The sequence below is a fragment of the Scaptodrosophila lebanonensis genome, unplaced genomic scaffold (assembly GCF_003285725.1).
Source record: "Scaptodrosophila lebanonensis strain 11010-0011.00,11010-0021.00 unplaced genomic scaffold, SlebRS2 tig00000024-arrow-pilon, whole genome shotgun sequence".
Taxonomy (NCBI): domain Eukaryota; kingdom Metazoa; phylum Arthropoda; class Insecta; order Diptera; family Drosophilidae; genus Scaptodrosophila; species Scaptodrosophila lebanonensis.
In genome coordinates, this window is record NW_022060538.1 from 8,977,959 (window position 1) to 8,994,482 (window position 16,524).

The 16,524-nt window shown below is 35.7% G+C and overlaps 1 protein-coding gene across 1 annotated transcript in view; it reads left to right on the top strand.

Annotated features, from left to right (window-relative positions):
* The first annotated feature begins 4,237 nt into the window (after positions 1-4,237).
* LOC115621567 (sodium/calcium exchanger 3) overlaps positions 4,238-16,524 on the top strand; it is a 76,717-nt gene continuing 64,430 nt past the window's right edge. The window contains exon 1 of the mRNA XM_030515250.1: positions 4,238-5,080. The gene's annotated coding sequence lies outside the window, so the exon portion shown is untranslated. The remainder of the gene's footprint in view (positions 5,081-16,524) is intronic.

Genomic DNA, 16,524 nt, shown 5'->3' on the forward strand with positions numbered 1-16,524 from the left:
CCACAACCACCCACTCACACACACAGACACACACACACACCCACAAACAACCACATTTGTACACATGAAAAAAAATTTGTTCGCTGCTGTTTTTCTACTTGTTTTGTTTTCTAATTTAGTGATGATTATGATAATGATGATAATGATAATGATGATTATGGCATGTTAGTTATGACAAACTAAGCGAAATTATTATTATTATTAGTTGTTAACAAATTATATTGAATAATAAATAAAAGAAATAATAAGACGATAATGATGGTCATGATGATGATAATGATGATGACGAAGTTGATGAATATGTGAATGAGAACTAAACGAAAAAAAAAAAACAAACCACAAAAACAAATTAAATTAATAATAAATAAAAATATTTATAAAAAAATATATGAACGTTTGATGGAAAACAAAAAAGAAACAAAACTTTGTCAGCAACATGCAGAAAAAAATAAAATTCGCAAAATTACAAAAAAGTAACAAAATACAAAAAACACAACAACAAACAAAGAGTAAACATTTTTAATTTTTTGTTCTTTCGCCCTCCGCTGTAAATGTATTTGTAGATTTAAACAAAGATTAAAATAAAAGAAAACTACATAAATAAAACTAAAAAAAAAAAACAAAAACAAAATCTATCTCGTTTTATACTTTTCGCAATGGGAAATGTTGGGCTTATTATTTATAAATTCTAAGAAACCAACAGATTAATATTGAATCGTTATTGAGTCTGTATGGTATGCAAAATGGATTAACATTCAATAAGAAATTAAACAAGCTTTTAATTTCGCTTAATATTACATATAGTATTGAATATTTGGAATAACTTAATAGGAGCTAAATACTACGAGTATATGTTGAAAGCGGATCATGAAAAAATAATCTGTTCCTTGAATCATATTTCTAATTAATATGCTATTGCTTTCAACTTAAAGAAAAATATGGTTAAACAGACAGAGCGATGAAGAGATAGATATATAAGAAATAGAATGACGAAATAGATAGATAAAATAATAAAAAGATAGACAAATAAGAGATAAAGACAAAAATATACTAGTACATATGTATAGAGGTCAAGAGACAGATTGCAAAAGATATAGAAATATAAAAAATTAAATAGATGAATATACGGAGATGTGAATAGAGAGCAGCTTATTAAATATTTGTGAGAATGAAAATATAGATAAGTATATATGGCCAAAGATAGACGGATAGGCAAATAAAATATACACAAATACGTTATGATAAAAATATGAATGAATGGGTGTACAGAAAAATATAAGGTGATGATGTATAGTCACAAATATTAGTTGGGCGGATATAATATTTCTGAAAGCCTTGTGATATTAGACTAAAATTATCTGATGCATAAAATTATACTTAGAATCTTTTTTTCTAAGAATCAGACGAAATATGAATTATTAAAAAGCTATATTGTAGAAATTAAGAACAAGCCATTTTAATAATTACTTTAATAGCTGCCGTTTTCAATGTTTTTTTTTCTTTCTTGAAAATAGAGCATTTCTTTATTTCTTTCTTTATTTCTTCATTATTGTGTAAGAAATGAGCTGGTTCGAAGAACTTTCTTATCTTCACATCCCTAGCAGGGACAACAGCTGGGACTAACTGAGCCAGCTGTACTGAGCCCCAACCTCCCAATAAACGAAGCAATGACAAAGGCATAAACATAAAAATATCGCGCATACGCCCCGAAATACCAATGAGCGGCCACCCAACAGAATGTAGTAAAAATACGCTAGACAAACACTCACACATACATACATATGTATATACTCTATATACAAGTATATATACATACTTTTACAAATTCCTATAAGCATAGACTAGAGGTAGTACAAAGAAAATTGATGGCACGGTGCGTCGTCACACACACATTTTGCATTGTTGTAGTTGTTATTGTTATGTCTGTTCGGATCCCATAGGCAGGCTGTTTGGCTGCCTGGCAGAGAAAGAGGCAGTTGGAGAAGCATTCGGAGAGGCAGTGGGAGAGGCAGTGACAGCGACAGAAACATCATTGTGTTTCTTATTAATTTCCGTTTTGCTTATTTATTTTTATGATGTTTCGCACATTGCGATGTCACCGTCGCCGCTGCTCTAGTTGTTGTTGTAATTGTTCCACTTCCCACAGTCCCATGGCCCTCAGCAGAACAAGACGTCTCGGCAACCAGAGCCCAGCAGACTACCAAAGCACGCTATTCGATGCAAACGCTAAACACCTTATATTTTGCATTTACTCGAACATATTATTTTTACGCGACGCCTTCTTCTTGAGTGTGGAAATGACAACTGGATTACAGGGAAATTTTTGCTGAAACTCTGAAATAACAATAGTTAGCAACTAATTTTTTATTCATGAACTAAATGTAAAGTTGACTGATCTACGGTAATTGAATTGTATCGAACCACAGTGTGCTTTCTTTCTTCTAGCCCATAGCTATGAAGAAAGACGACTATTATAATAAACATACTTAGTGGCTTCAAATATTTAGGACATTCAAGCACAATTATCGGGAACTAAGATAGAGATTTAGACAGCCCAATGAATAGTCTTTACTTAACATAATAGAGTTGATTTTCAATATTCACTGCATCCAATTCAAAACTATTATTACAACGACTTAAGGAAATCAAATGGTATGTTGAAAAGTGTAAGATATCACAAATTTGCTACACTTTTTTTGTTGTTAAATGTAAAACTTTAATTATACTGTTGTTATTTACAATAACTTAAATTAAACTTATAGTAAAATACAAATACAGCTTAAACTAGGAGCTTAGTCCTTTTTGAATTTGCTACTGAATTACTAATTGTTAAAACACTTTAAGCTACAATCTAAAGACAACTTGATATTCTATAAATATTACAATATGTGGAACGCTGTCTAATTAAAACTAACACATTTGGAATTTGTGTTTTACGTCATAGTCAGCGCCTCAAAGTATACAGTTATTGGCACACCAAGTCATTAATGCCTCACATGCTGCAGAGCACACACACACAAAAAAATGAGCAAAAACTTTTTCCACAAGAATTAACACGGGCGTCAAAAACTTACGCGCTTGCTTGCCCACCCCAAGGTGCCTACACCGAAATACCCCTCTCCTCCCCCAAACACACCAAAATCCCCAAACGCCCATCCTCTGCCTCCAATACAGTTCTGGTGTCTAAGATGTTGTTGGGCTGCCAGCCAGACGGCGACACATTCAACGCTGCGCCACTGCACTGAGAATGATGAGAGGCCGGCAGCTTGAGAGATTCTTATCGTTTGATAGGCCTGTTCCGAAAACCGCTCGTTCCTTATCCTGTTCGCTTTGTTCGTTCTGTTATCAAGCAGCGGCGCCATGTTTCATGAATCTCACGCATTCCTTGTCAGCCGAACCCAACATCGGTCCGCAGCTCTTCGTCGGCGGCCAGCATGTTGTTCGGCAAAATTTTCGTATGCGGCTGCTCGTGGTGTCGGTCAGTCTTTAACTGTGTGGCGTGCGAGCGTGTAACGTTTTCGCTTAACTACGCAAAGCGATTCTACGCAAATAGCAACAGAAATAACCAAGCATAGCAACAACAACAAGAACAACAATAATAACAAAAACAACCGCAGTGGTGACAGCAAAACGTTTCTCCCTATTTTTAGTGCCGAACACAGCAAACATTTTACTATTTTTACTACAATTGCACACAGCCAGACAAACAGACATACAGACAGACCGAAAGGCAGCATGCATGAAAGCCATCATATATATACATAAATACAGTTATATATAGATCACTGCACATCATTTGTGTACCATAACAACAACAACAACAACAATAGTAATAATAATAATAGCAACAGCAAGAGCAAGTGCGGCAGCAACAACCATAACAAATTCTTCAATAAGTGTTGAGTTTTAATGGGCTTCCATAAATAAATGCAAAATAATTATACTTACATATGCATATGAGAATTATGAAGAGTGTGTGTATATTTGTGTGAGTGCTACGAAAATGCAGCTAATTTAATAATTGTGGCTGCAGCTATTTAAGCAACAACAATATCAACGACGTTCAGTGCATTGAGCCAAAAACTAGGCTAAATATCTTTGCATACTTTGCGGCAAAAAGACGAGCCAAGCAGTCAGTTGGGCAACTGCAGCTGCAAAGGACGTTCATATATACATATATAGATATATATATGTATATATATATATATATATATATATATGTATATATAGTATATATTTGGGCCCATCGGTCGCCGACATTTGAACCTGCCTGTCCCAACGTTGACCGGCCGCAGCCCGTGCTTGCAAATATTTTTGTGTTTGTTCTTTTTGGCAACGTGAGATAAAAATGTGCAATGAAGTGCCAGCTATGAGGTAGAAGAAGAACAACACTAACAACAGAGCAGAAACTACAGCAAAAGAACGGCTACAACAACAACAACAACAATAACAATAATAGTTGTAGTAAGTAGTAGGAGCAGTGTAGTATAAAAGAAAGAGTTCAGCGGTGCAGTTCAACAGCCTCCGGGGTAAAATTTTCGGCTGTAGCTGCGCCGGTGTCGCTGTCACCGCCTCTGCATCTGCATCTGCCTCTGCCGCTATCGCTGTCGCTGAATTCGTCGCTGTCGTCGTCGCAGTTGTTGCAGTCGTCGTCGTTGTCGTCATCGCCGCTGCCGTCGCAGTCGCAGTCGCTGCAGCCTCAGTCGCTAACATTGCTGCCATTACCGTTGCCATTGCCGTTGCAAAGGCTCGTGTGTGCGCTCGACTCGTTCGCCTCGTTCTCATCGTCTCGCTCCGCAATTTCGACGCTTCGGGTGCGCATCCTGGTCAAAGTTGCCGTTTGCCGTCGCCATCATACTATACATCCAGTTGTCGTCGCTGTGTGTGTGCATTAGTGTGTGTATGTGTCTCCCCACATCTATCTGCAGCAGCAACCGCAGCTCTGCAGCAGTAGGTGCAGCAGAAGCAGCAGCAGCAAAAATTGTGTCAGCAGCAGCAGCAACAACAACAACAACAACAACTACTTCTGCAGCAGCCCGTCTGGCTCCTCAATGTTTTGCTATCTGCAGCGCTCTTGCCGGTAATTCATGCAATTCATACAATCTACTACAACAACTACTTTTGCTTGCAGCTACTGCATTAACGTATATGTATATATGTATCTTTAAGATACTCAACTGCAAACGCTAGAAATTCGTAGTTGCGGACAAGTAGGGGCTTATAGTATTGGTACTATATGGCGGTCACCAGCAAATATTTACAAGCCCCACAACACTGTATGCAAACACACATACTCGTACATTACGCATACGCCCAATGGTCTCCACCTTGAGCCAAGAATCGAACGCAGTGGCAGTGACAGTTGTCAGTCTGTTTTGGTATCGATTAAGCTTAACGGTGGCGTTGACGTTGCCGCTGCCGTTTCTGTTTCTGTTGCCACTGCAAATGCCGCATGTCTAGGTCGTTTTGGAGCTCTTTTCGCATTTGTTTCTATTACAGTATATATTCAATAATAATAATTTAAAAAGTATTATCAAAATGAATAGCTGATTCTTAGGCACTAAGAAAGCCACTTGAATGTTGAAAAAGTATTGCTGGTAAAAGAAATCTACCCCAAATGAGCTAGAATTTTTAAATATGATTATTAAATACCCGATATTTGTCTACAATTTCAATATTTTTAGATACAAGAAACATACGAGTAACAAAGACTATTTAGGAAAATCCATGTTTTTCAAATACTAGTTGCCAATCATTTAAGTTGTGTTTGAAATAATCGAAGTTGGCAGCTAAAAATGAATATAGTTTTTTATACTTTTAAGTTGATAGTAACAACACAAGTAATATATATTAAACTTAATTTAAAATAATTCTGCTTTTTAATAGACTTGAAAAAACTGTGAAACTTTCCAATTTTCGAAAACTGTTAATACTTTGGCACCAAATGAATTTCTTCCGGATCGGTTAATATATCCATAAATATAGTTAATGTAAATGAAACATTTTAAATGAGTTTTAAACTGGTCAGTTCCACTTGTTTGTCTGAAAAACTCAAACTAAAGTGAAATAGATTTAAAAGTTATATTGGGTTTTTGAATCATTTTTGATGCTTCATACTCAGTTTTATTTTCCATTTATATTCGATGTGTTCTTCGTCTCAAAGAAAGAAATCCATTTATTATCTAGGATTATCTTGGTTTGAATGAACTTAAGCTCCCGATCGGAACTGAGCATACTCCTTAAAACAATTCATTTAAAAGTGTCATTAAGTGGACTATTTTTTTCTCTTTATTTAAGATCTAGGTACGACAATTAATACTTTTTTGGTAGCCCCTAAATTTATTCAGCTTAATATAATAAAAATATTATTATAATAATTAAAAACCTTATTATTATTATTATAATTAAGAATTTTCCTTCTACTCATTAGTAAATAAGAATTCGGGTGCTATTCATATATCGAGCGCCTATAGTATCTGCATTTAGGTAAATTTCTTTTCACAAGCTTGCGTCTTTTTCTTTATGAATGCTTGAAAACTTGGCTCTAACCCCTAGCCATTAAGAACGAGTATGTAGCACATATGCGTGTGTGTGAATGTGTGGTGCGGCTGGTGGCTTTCTGTTGGCTTTGTACTGCCTAATTGAGCCTTTTACCATGGCACAATGGCAACAAAAACAATAAATACAGACAAGTAAACAAAAAGAAAGGCAAATAGCTGAGCTCGTCCGCCATAAGCTGTGGGCGGGTCGACTTGACTCGGAATCATTTGCCTCTGCATAAAGCAAACAAAGACACACGCACATGGCCAGCGACAAATGCTGAGGCACAACACAAAGGGGATAGCAGTAGAAGGAGCCATGGAAGGTGCAGAAATGGTAGCAGCAACAGTAAAAGGAACAGCAACAAGCCGCAGTTGGCATTCGCTTGACTTTATTGTTGGCAAGCAATATTTTTCTCCATACAGAATTGCTTTCTATGCATTTTCATCGTTTATGGAGCAAACACTTTTTTCCCCCTTCACTTTCTTTGTCAATAGCAGTGATTTTTTATTTCAAAAGAATCCTGGACTGCCCGCCTATCTGCCAGCTGCCAAACAATTCATTTCTCATCGTTGCCCACTCATCCATTTGTTCATGCAGTCATTTGTATTCATTCAGCAAAAGTGCGATATTGGATTCAATGCATTGACAAATTAAACGTAAAGCTCGTTTCGAATTGTTAGTTCGTGGACTGCCATTTTACAATATAGAGCCCTTTGATGTCCTTTTTGAAATGACGGCTTGTTGCTCTGCGTTTTCGTTCAATATTCAAATTGAAAACTGCACCACTGGGGCTTGTTTTTTCGTTTTAGCCGAACATTGATGCCATTGAAGCGTTCGAGTGTGTCAAAGGATTAGAAATAGCTGACATGGCTCCAAATGAGAATATTGCCACTGTGTCTAATTTTAGGTAAAGCAACTTATACTAATATTTAGCTTATTACAGAATGGGGAAATAGACATTTCATCTGAGTGAGATTTTTATAATGGAATATTGGGAGTTCACGTTTGCGGAAAAAATACATTTTAGGTAAAAACGGAAATGCTGTGCGATCTATAATTAAATTAGAGTTTATTTTGTTGAGTAACTATTGAAGTTAAATGCAAACAGAAATGTATTCACAAATTTAGTTTATTTTGCAGAAATAAAAGCAAACTGTTAAGCTGCATGATTTTGAATTGTTTAATATGTTGTGTAGAGGATGCGAATAAAAAAGGCTTAAAATGCATTTGCTTGGATTGTTAAAAATGGTTGTATTTTTTGTGTAAATTGAAGTATATTGAAACTGAAATATAGTTAGTTATACTTAAAAATGACGAAGAAAGATATAGATGTTTCAAATGATAATTTCAAATGTTTGCTCAATCTTTTATTGGAAAATTAAAATAAATATAGATATGATTAATAAATTGTGAATTTTCCATGCAAATATTTTGTCTAAAATAAAAAAGGAGGTCTTAAAGAAAATCAAGTATCAGTTCTTGAAACTTTCAGGAAAGTCGTTCAAATAAATCTTAATAAAAACACAGGGCAACTAAGACGCTTACATAAAATTTCTTAGGCAACACTATTCTTTCGTTTAGTTCATGAAAGTTATGTTTACTTTAAAACACTTCTGCATTTGCTTTTGAATAAATTTCTATCATTGCATTGAATGAGAAACATAAATTACATACACCTACATACGTGTATCTTACGAGTAAGCACAGATTTACTATCGTTGCGATTTATTGTCTATCAATTTCTTGATTTATTTCCATCAGCCAAACACAATTTTCACTTTCATTTTACTCTTTCTTCTTATAGATTTATGTGAAACAAATTTGCGTAAAATTCTAATACAAATCTCTATTATATTTTAATGGCAAAACTTTGTCTCCTTTTAATCTTTAAATCAAACAACAAGGGCATTAACTAACTTTGTCCAGCAAAACATATTCGGTTCTGGGAAATAAACCTTTTCAATTATTTAGGACTTTTATTAAAAGTTTTGCAGCTTCAATTAAAGTTGATGTGTGCAGCTTAAATTCCATTTAAGGTCAGTTCGTGTTGGGCTCTTAAAATGGACAATTAAATGAAAATCAACAAAGTGCAGCAACTCGGAGCCACCCAGATGTGAGCTTAACATGCAGCTGTTCTCTTCACTTAGCGCTTTAAAGGCTAAGTACAAAATGCCACAAGCTCCGCCACTTAAGAGCTCATGCCCTGCGTGGGAAGCAGCCACATCCGCTCAAACAGGCAGCTGCCCTTAGAAGCGCGCAACAAGAGTAACATGCGAGAAATTTTCATAAGCCACATACAAACTACATACACAATATATAAACATATTACATACATACGAGTATATGTACCATGTACATGCATATGAAAAACAAAACGGCAAGTCCCGGGGCTGGACCGCAAGAAATCATCAACAATATTGAAGAATGTTTCAAGATTTCTCACATGCTTGCTGCATGGGTTTCTGCAGCATGTGCAGCTAAAGGCAGCTAAGCAACGTGTGGCAATTGAACAATAGCAGCTAGGATGTGGCAGGATATGCAACGCAAGCAACTTCGGCGATGGCCAAAGTTTTGACAGAGCAACAACGAACACCAAAGTAAAGCGAATTTTTTCAAGTGTGAATTTTCTGGGTTTTGGTGCAAAGTTAATCATAAAACTGACAGTGAAAAATCGCAAACACACACACATGCATACGCATTACATGGAAGCGGGCAGCTGCCATCGCCATTTCTATGCTAAATTGTACGTGTGTGGCTTAATATTGCGCATACGCCATGGAGAACAGCTGTAAAGTTTGGCTTGCATCTGCAGGCAATTTCATTAAAGCGCTCCGCATAAAAATATGAATGAACAAAAATGGGATTACTTTAAGCCAGATAAAAAGGCATTCGTGCGTAAAAGGCAGTCAAAAATAAAAGTAACAACAACGACAAAAATCAGCCTCGGGAAGCCATTAAAAAAGCTGAGCCCACCAAATAAAAATAAACGGAAGATATTTTACAACACTGGCAATTAAATTTGCGACTGCACAAAAATACAAAAAATAAAAAAACCTCGGCAAAAGAACAACCCAAATGATGAAGGCGCTGACAGCAAGGACGAAGATTTAAGTCCGCTTTTGTGGCATTCAAAAGTGCGGGCGTCTTCGTGTGCGTCTGTGTGTGTGTGTGCGTGTGTGCGTGTGAGTGTGTCTGTGTGGGTACATCTGAGAGTAAGCGAAAGACGCATAGCAGTTTGCGTTAAATAAATATAACTTAACGCCTGCGAAAGAAAGGCGGAAAATAATGAATATGACTAAATCAGCGCGAGCACACATCTAAACAAACAATGCGATATCAAAACACACACAAACACACACACATGTACAAACAAACCTAGATACTGCGAGCAACATTAACAAGAAACCTTTTATTTTATTTTGTTGTCTTGTTTCTTTTTATTTTCTGCGCTTTATTCTCACGCCAACGAAGCAACAAAATTCATTGACTGTGAAAACAAAAGCAAAGGAAATGATAATTTTCCGCTTCGCTCACACATATGCATATGTTAAATGATGTATATATGTAGGTATGTATGTATGTGTGTGTGTGGGTGAGTGTGTGTGTGTGTGTTGTCAAGGCTGCCAACACATTTGTCTCTTCTCGTTTTTTGTTTTTAATTAATCTAAATTAAAGCGAAATTCGTTTAGTTATGCCGTGTTTACTGCTCGTCATTTAATTTCAAATTAAATTCCATGCTCAGGCTTTGAAATACGTGCCACACGTGCTTAGAATATTGAGAGCAATAGTCCATAAAACAATGCATAATTATTCCAATCAACATTTTTAACTTTCAATACAACATTGTGAAGGATAAACAAGATTTATAGTATACTTTACACCAGACATGACAAACTTGGGAGACTTCCTTTTGTTGCACATGAATGTAAGCAGACTGTACTGCCTTTTAAAAAATCAAACTGCTTAAATATTTCACTTTATTGAGCTACTATCGTGAACTTACTTCTACCTTTCGATATACGTATAAAATATTGACTTAATGCGCTCACAGTTCATTGGATAGGGACTGACTGATGCAAAGTGGAGCTTAGATCGCCTCATTTGAGGGTCACGCAAACAATTTATTGTAACGATAAATATAACGTCGTGTATGTTATTCAATAGAAAGCATTAATAACAGAAAACGAATGACGAGTCATTAGTATAGCTGGAAAACGTCATTAATAGACCTGTGGCTGCAAAATTTGGAACGGGGTGAATTTTTATTAATTTAATTTTAAACAAGCAAACTTATAACTTCAACTAATAACACACTTGCAGATCAATGGGAATAATAGCTAATCTGATTATTTGACAAATCAGATTCAGCGAGCATAGCATTTATTTTATATTTAACAAAAATATTCAAAGAAATACGTATTTAATCTGTGCTGGTATTATTAATGCCAAATAATATTAATAACATTTAACTCCAGAGTACGTTAATGTACAAAGCACTTTAAAAGAACTGAGCACCGAGTACTGACAACAATGCTGCTGCTAAGTGTTCTTCCCTGACTTGCCTTCCCATCTTCAATTGTCTTTATTTATTCATTTATTTTGTATGTACAAGAAAAATTCTTATAAGCAAATTAAGATCACTAAACATAAGATTATTCTTTGATAAAATCTAAAATAATTCCATTAACCGACTTTCATTTAATGATGATTTATAAATGATTTTTATAATTCTGATGCCACCTTATCTTCTCTTCGAGTTTAAAATTGCACTTCAAATGATAACTTGTCGCTTCACAATACTTCAATGCAAAATGCCCTCATCAAAAAAATATCATATTTTATTACTAGTTGCTTGACTGAGCAGAGCGTCGGCATAAATATATCTGCTCCTTCCAAGGAGGCTTCATTAGCATTTAAGGAAAACACTCAGTCTGTTTTGCTTTCAATTTCAATTTCTCATCACAAAAGTTAATTGTATGTTTCCTCCAATGAGATGTATGTATTTGCCATATTCTTTCCACTCAGAAAACCAGCTACAGGAAACAACCCAACAGCAACAACAATAACAACAACAACTGACGAATTCGAGCTATGCTGAAATTGGAGTGTCCTTCGCTCCTCGACTCATAACTAAGCGCTGCTTTGTGACACTATCGCAAAGGCAACTGTGTATGCTTTATTGTGTGTGTGTGTGTGTGTTTGAGTGCGTGTGTGTATGTGTATTGAGTGCCACTGGCAGTGTCTGCCATAATGGATTTTGAAGGCGTGCTTCATAAATGTGTGTGTGAGTGAGGGCCATCCTTGTTTCCTCAACTGTTGCGCCCCACACATTAGTGAGGGCGCCATCTCGACAATGTCAACACTAACTATGTGGCTGCCAATAACGATGCTGATGATGGCTATGGCTATGGCTATGGTGATGACGATGACGATGATGATTATGATAATGATAATGATGATGATGACGATGCGATAATGCGATTTTCCTTTGCAATTTTAAGTTACATAGATAATGGCATCATTTGCTATTTTCATGCCAAAACGAACACATAAATTACTACTTGGCTCCAGAGCAGCAACAATAACAACAAGCAACAACTAATATCTACAAGAAAAAGAAGCATAGTCAAGAAAACCACTTAGGCACTTGACTGCCATTGTGGTTTCATATAGTTGGTGGCGCCTAAGGCGCTTAGCAAATATATCTACGATATTTGTATTGACGCCGATTACGCATACGCAGCGTTGCACGGCAACAGATTGAGCAGATAAGACTTTCAGGAAAGATGTAAAAATACTGAAGTGAGTTGCAGAAAATATCAATGAAAACTTAATAAAAACAAAATTAAAAAATAAAATTAAAAATAATAATCAGACAATTGATTACGAATAGAATAGAGAAGAAAAAACAACTAAAGAAAAAAAAAGGAAAAAACATTATAGTTCTAAAAGAAAAGGCATCTTCGAAGCAAAAGCAAACAATTGCCTTTACTTCTTTTTCAATACATATTGACTGTAGATAGATAAAGAGCAATGAGAGCACAAACTATCAGAACTTGTGAAATGACTGATCGTCTATCTTATCCCGATTCTACCGAAAACAAATACGGGTATAAATAGAGTACTTTTTGCCCTTTACAAAAAGCGAAAGAATATTTTTCAAATCCACAACAAAACAAATTCGGAAAATATATATATTCTATTAAGACGAATGTAAATAATGGCTGTATTTGAACACCAATACAAAAATACGAAAGCAGAGAACTTAAGCTACTTCTGGGTATGCAGGTTTTAAATTCATTTGAAACTCATATTTTGTTTAAATATCTTTTAGATTTTTTTCACTTGTTACATTAAATTCAGGAATAAGGTCGTTATGTTGTTGCTCGATTTAAAAACTCAGTATGCCAAAACATATTTTTTGTGTGTTATTCTTTATTTAAGATCTGACAATTATTTAATTTTATGAGCACTCTTGACTTCGATATAATGCTTCTGCGATGATGATGCGGCGTGGTTCTAATCCAGAAAACCTATTCTGGAACAATTTAAAATTGTGTAATCGTTGAGCTAAATGTTAAAAACTGACATATAAATTCGGAGATTTTCAAACGAGTTCGTAGTCAGTATTTTCAGCATTTTATTAAAATTCAAATATTTAATTGATCGTTTCTCTTAAACGATGTTCTTTTGCACTTTCTTTCTGGTTTTTCTTCCACAATTGTTTGTCTGCGTCAGTTTGCTTTTCTATTCCTACTAATTGAGCTCTGGGTCAGCTATGCAACTGCTTCGCCCATTGATTGATTGACTGATGGATAGATGGTTTGATTGTTTGGCACTAGCTTTTCATGCCTTGCAGCAAATATTTGCTGGACACTTCAGGCCCATTTATCAAATATCAGGCGGCTGTTGCTGTCACAGCAGCAAACGTTGCAAATTTTGGCACAAATTGTCATTTCCACTAACCCCTTCAATTTGGAGAGGACATTGGCAACAACTACAACAACAACACCAGCAAAAGGGAAACAACACATAGTTTTCTCATTTAAAGTTTGACCGGGAAAATTGTGGCAAATCAGCAGAAAAATTCCAATTAACCACAGAAACAGCAGAAGCCCCTGAAATAGATTGCAGCACAATTGTATGGCTGATAAGTCGGATAGCTTTAAGCATGTGTGGCACGTGAGCAAGTGCGTGTGTGTGGCTGTGCCACTGTATGATGGTGTGACTGTGTGGTTGTGTGGTTGTGCGTTTGGCAGTTGTAATCACTTGTCGCAACGTGCGTATGTTCTCGACAGCCCGGATAGAAAATCAATACCAGTTTGCTGTGAGTTTTTATTTTCTCCCCTTTATGGTTCGACCCCTTATATGTATATAAAAATGTTTTCACAGAAACGCGTATGAAATCATAGCTAGAGAGTTGCTAGAAGTGTGATGAAAAATGTGCGTGGCGTGTTGACATTGTCGCACTCTGAAATCAAATCAATGTCACCATAGTCGTAGTGTTGGACGCAAGGCAGCAACTTCTCTAACGCATTGTGGTCCCAAATGTTATTTTCGATTCCCCATACATATATATATATATGTACACACACATATATAACGTGACTCAGCATACACTTGTTTGTGTGCACCAGCCGCTGGCAAAAGTTCTCTAAAGATGTCGCCTGCCTCTCTGCCTGCCACTGACAGATTTGGCAGCTAATTGAGGAAATCATTTAGCTGATAAGCGCCAGCACAGTTTATTTTGTGTGGCCATATATCTTTGTATAGTGTGTATATGCTTTCACATATCTGTTATATCTCTGTGTATGTGTGTGTGTGTGTGATATACCGTCTTGGCCTAAACAAACAAACAAACAACCAAACAAACACAGACACGCAGTTACAAACACCCGCACTACTTGGCAGATAAACTGAACAATATAGCCTACTTTTAGGCTGCCTGCTGTATACATACATGTTTCCGCTGTTGCGCCCTCAAGCGACACGCACACACTCTCATACCTTCTTTGGTATGCTAGCACCATGCCAGCAGTTGATGGAGCAATTTCTGGATCAACTATAGACACCTAAACCTCAGAACATTGCAGAGAAAGTCATCCTACTTTTGCCTAGTTGCCTAAAATTTTCGTTATTCTTGGCTTATTCAAAGCAATATGTATACAAGTATATCTATAATTTTTAATTTTTTTATTAATAGGATTTAAAAGTTGTGCAAAGTATTTTTTAAGTATTAAATTTGTTTGAAGTGACATTTAATTTAATTGAAAAATGTTTAACCTTAAAGCAGTTTTATGAATTTCGCAAATCTATTTTATTTAATAATGATTTTGATTCTTCAACCAAAAAGTAAACGAGAAATGTGGCTTCTCATGCCAATTAATTGTTTCAGAAAATTCTCTTTCATACCAGCGGGTTTCACATATTTAAATATGTATGTATGTATATGAAGAGCATATACAACAATTTCCATTCAGTTCAATTTTAAGCTTGATTTGCGGGCACTGCACTAAATTGTCATTATAAGTCCCTCAGGTGGGAGCAGACAACTTTCCATAATTATGACGGCGTTGTATTTTTCTTGTGCTCGCTTTTTATGTACAATATATGTATTCCTTTTTTTTTGTTTGTTTTTGGATGACAACAGAAATTTGTGGCCAACAATATACATACTTGTATAGTATACTTAATTTACAATGAAAACTGTTCATATAGTATACTCGAAAGTATACTTATTGCACAAACAAAGTTAAAAATTGTAAAGAAACTCCATTATTAAGCTTTAGAGAAAATGGAACATTCTAAAAAAAATTTAAAAGAAAAAAATTTTGTTGTGTTTCGTTTTACATTTTCCAAATGATTGTCCACTCATTTTTACTTAATTACAGTTGAGTCACTTTTCTTGACTAGCGATTTCAAATAGTATTAATCAAATTTTAAAAATTTTAATTTAGACAAATGTAATTTAGACTTTTAATTTAATAAGAGACTTGTCTTTTATAAACTAAAAATAAATAATACTAATTCCACGAATACTCTGAATATTTTATCAAGAAGAAATGAACGAATAAGCCAAGTTAGTAGCCATAAGAGCGAACCTAAAGAAAACTTTTCTGCTCATCCGGATGTACTAATTGTTATTTTTGTATCCTTGTTAAAGAATAATCAAATTAATAAAAATTGTTTTGAGTTTTCTCGAAAAACGTAAATGAATTGTTGAGGCTTCTGCGCTTCCGTCGCATATAATCATTATTATTCCAAACAGCGATGAAAAATGTTTGCTGGGAAAAGCCTATGTGTTTTCCAGCAGACGTCGTGCCTAGAAGAAGCAGCACACATTCACAGCATCACACATGTTGCTTTCATAAAGCGGAAATCTGGCCCGCAGCTTTATAAAGTTTAACAGCAATTACAACAACAAGGCGTTGCTTCATTGTTTATCTTCATGTGTGTGTGTTTTTTTTTAAATATTGACAGCAAACTATTAAAATTCGTGCTTTCCGCCTTAAGCGCGTGAGGCGGCCACATAAGCGACCATAAGCTGAACCGAAAACATTCTGCAAGGCACGCACGCCTCCTTCTGTAAATGTGTGAAATACAGTTATAAATAAAAAAGCAAACACACACACGCACACACACACACACACACATAAATCGGCGCATAAAAAGGGGGATATTGTTAAATAATAAACAGTTTAGCGTTGACATCACAAAACAGGCGAGGGCAGTGGCAAGGAAACGAATCTGAATATGTAAAGCAGTGTTGGGGACTCGACTCTGACATGTTAGCGAGTGTGATTGTGTGTGCATGGATGTGTGCAAGTGTGAGTGAGTAGCGTGTGCGTGTGTCAATGAAAAAGATATAGATCTAAACTCACACCCACAGATAAGGAAGGATATACAAGTGTGTTTGCTTTCGACAAGGCATTTCAAATCAACGACTGCCATAGCGACCGACATCAAACTTGTTGTAACACA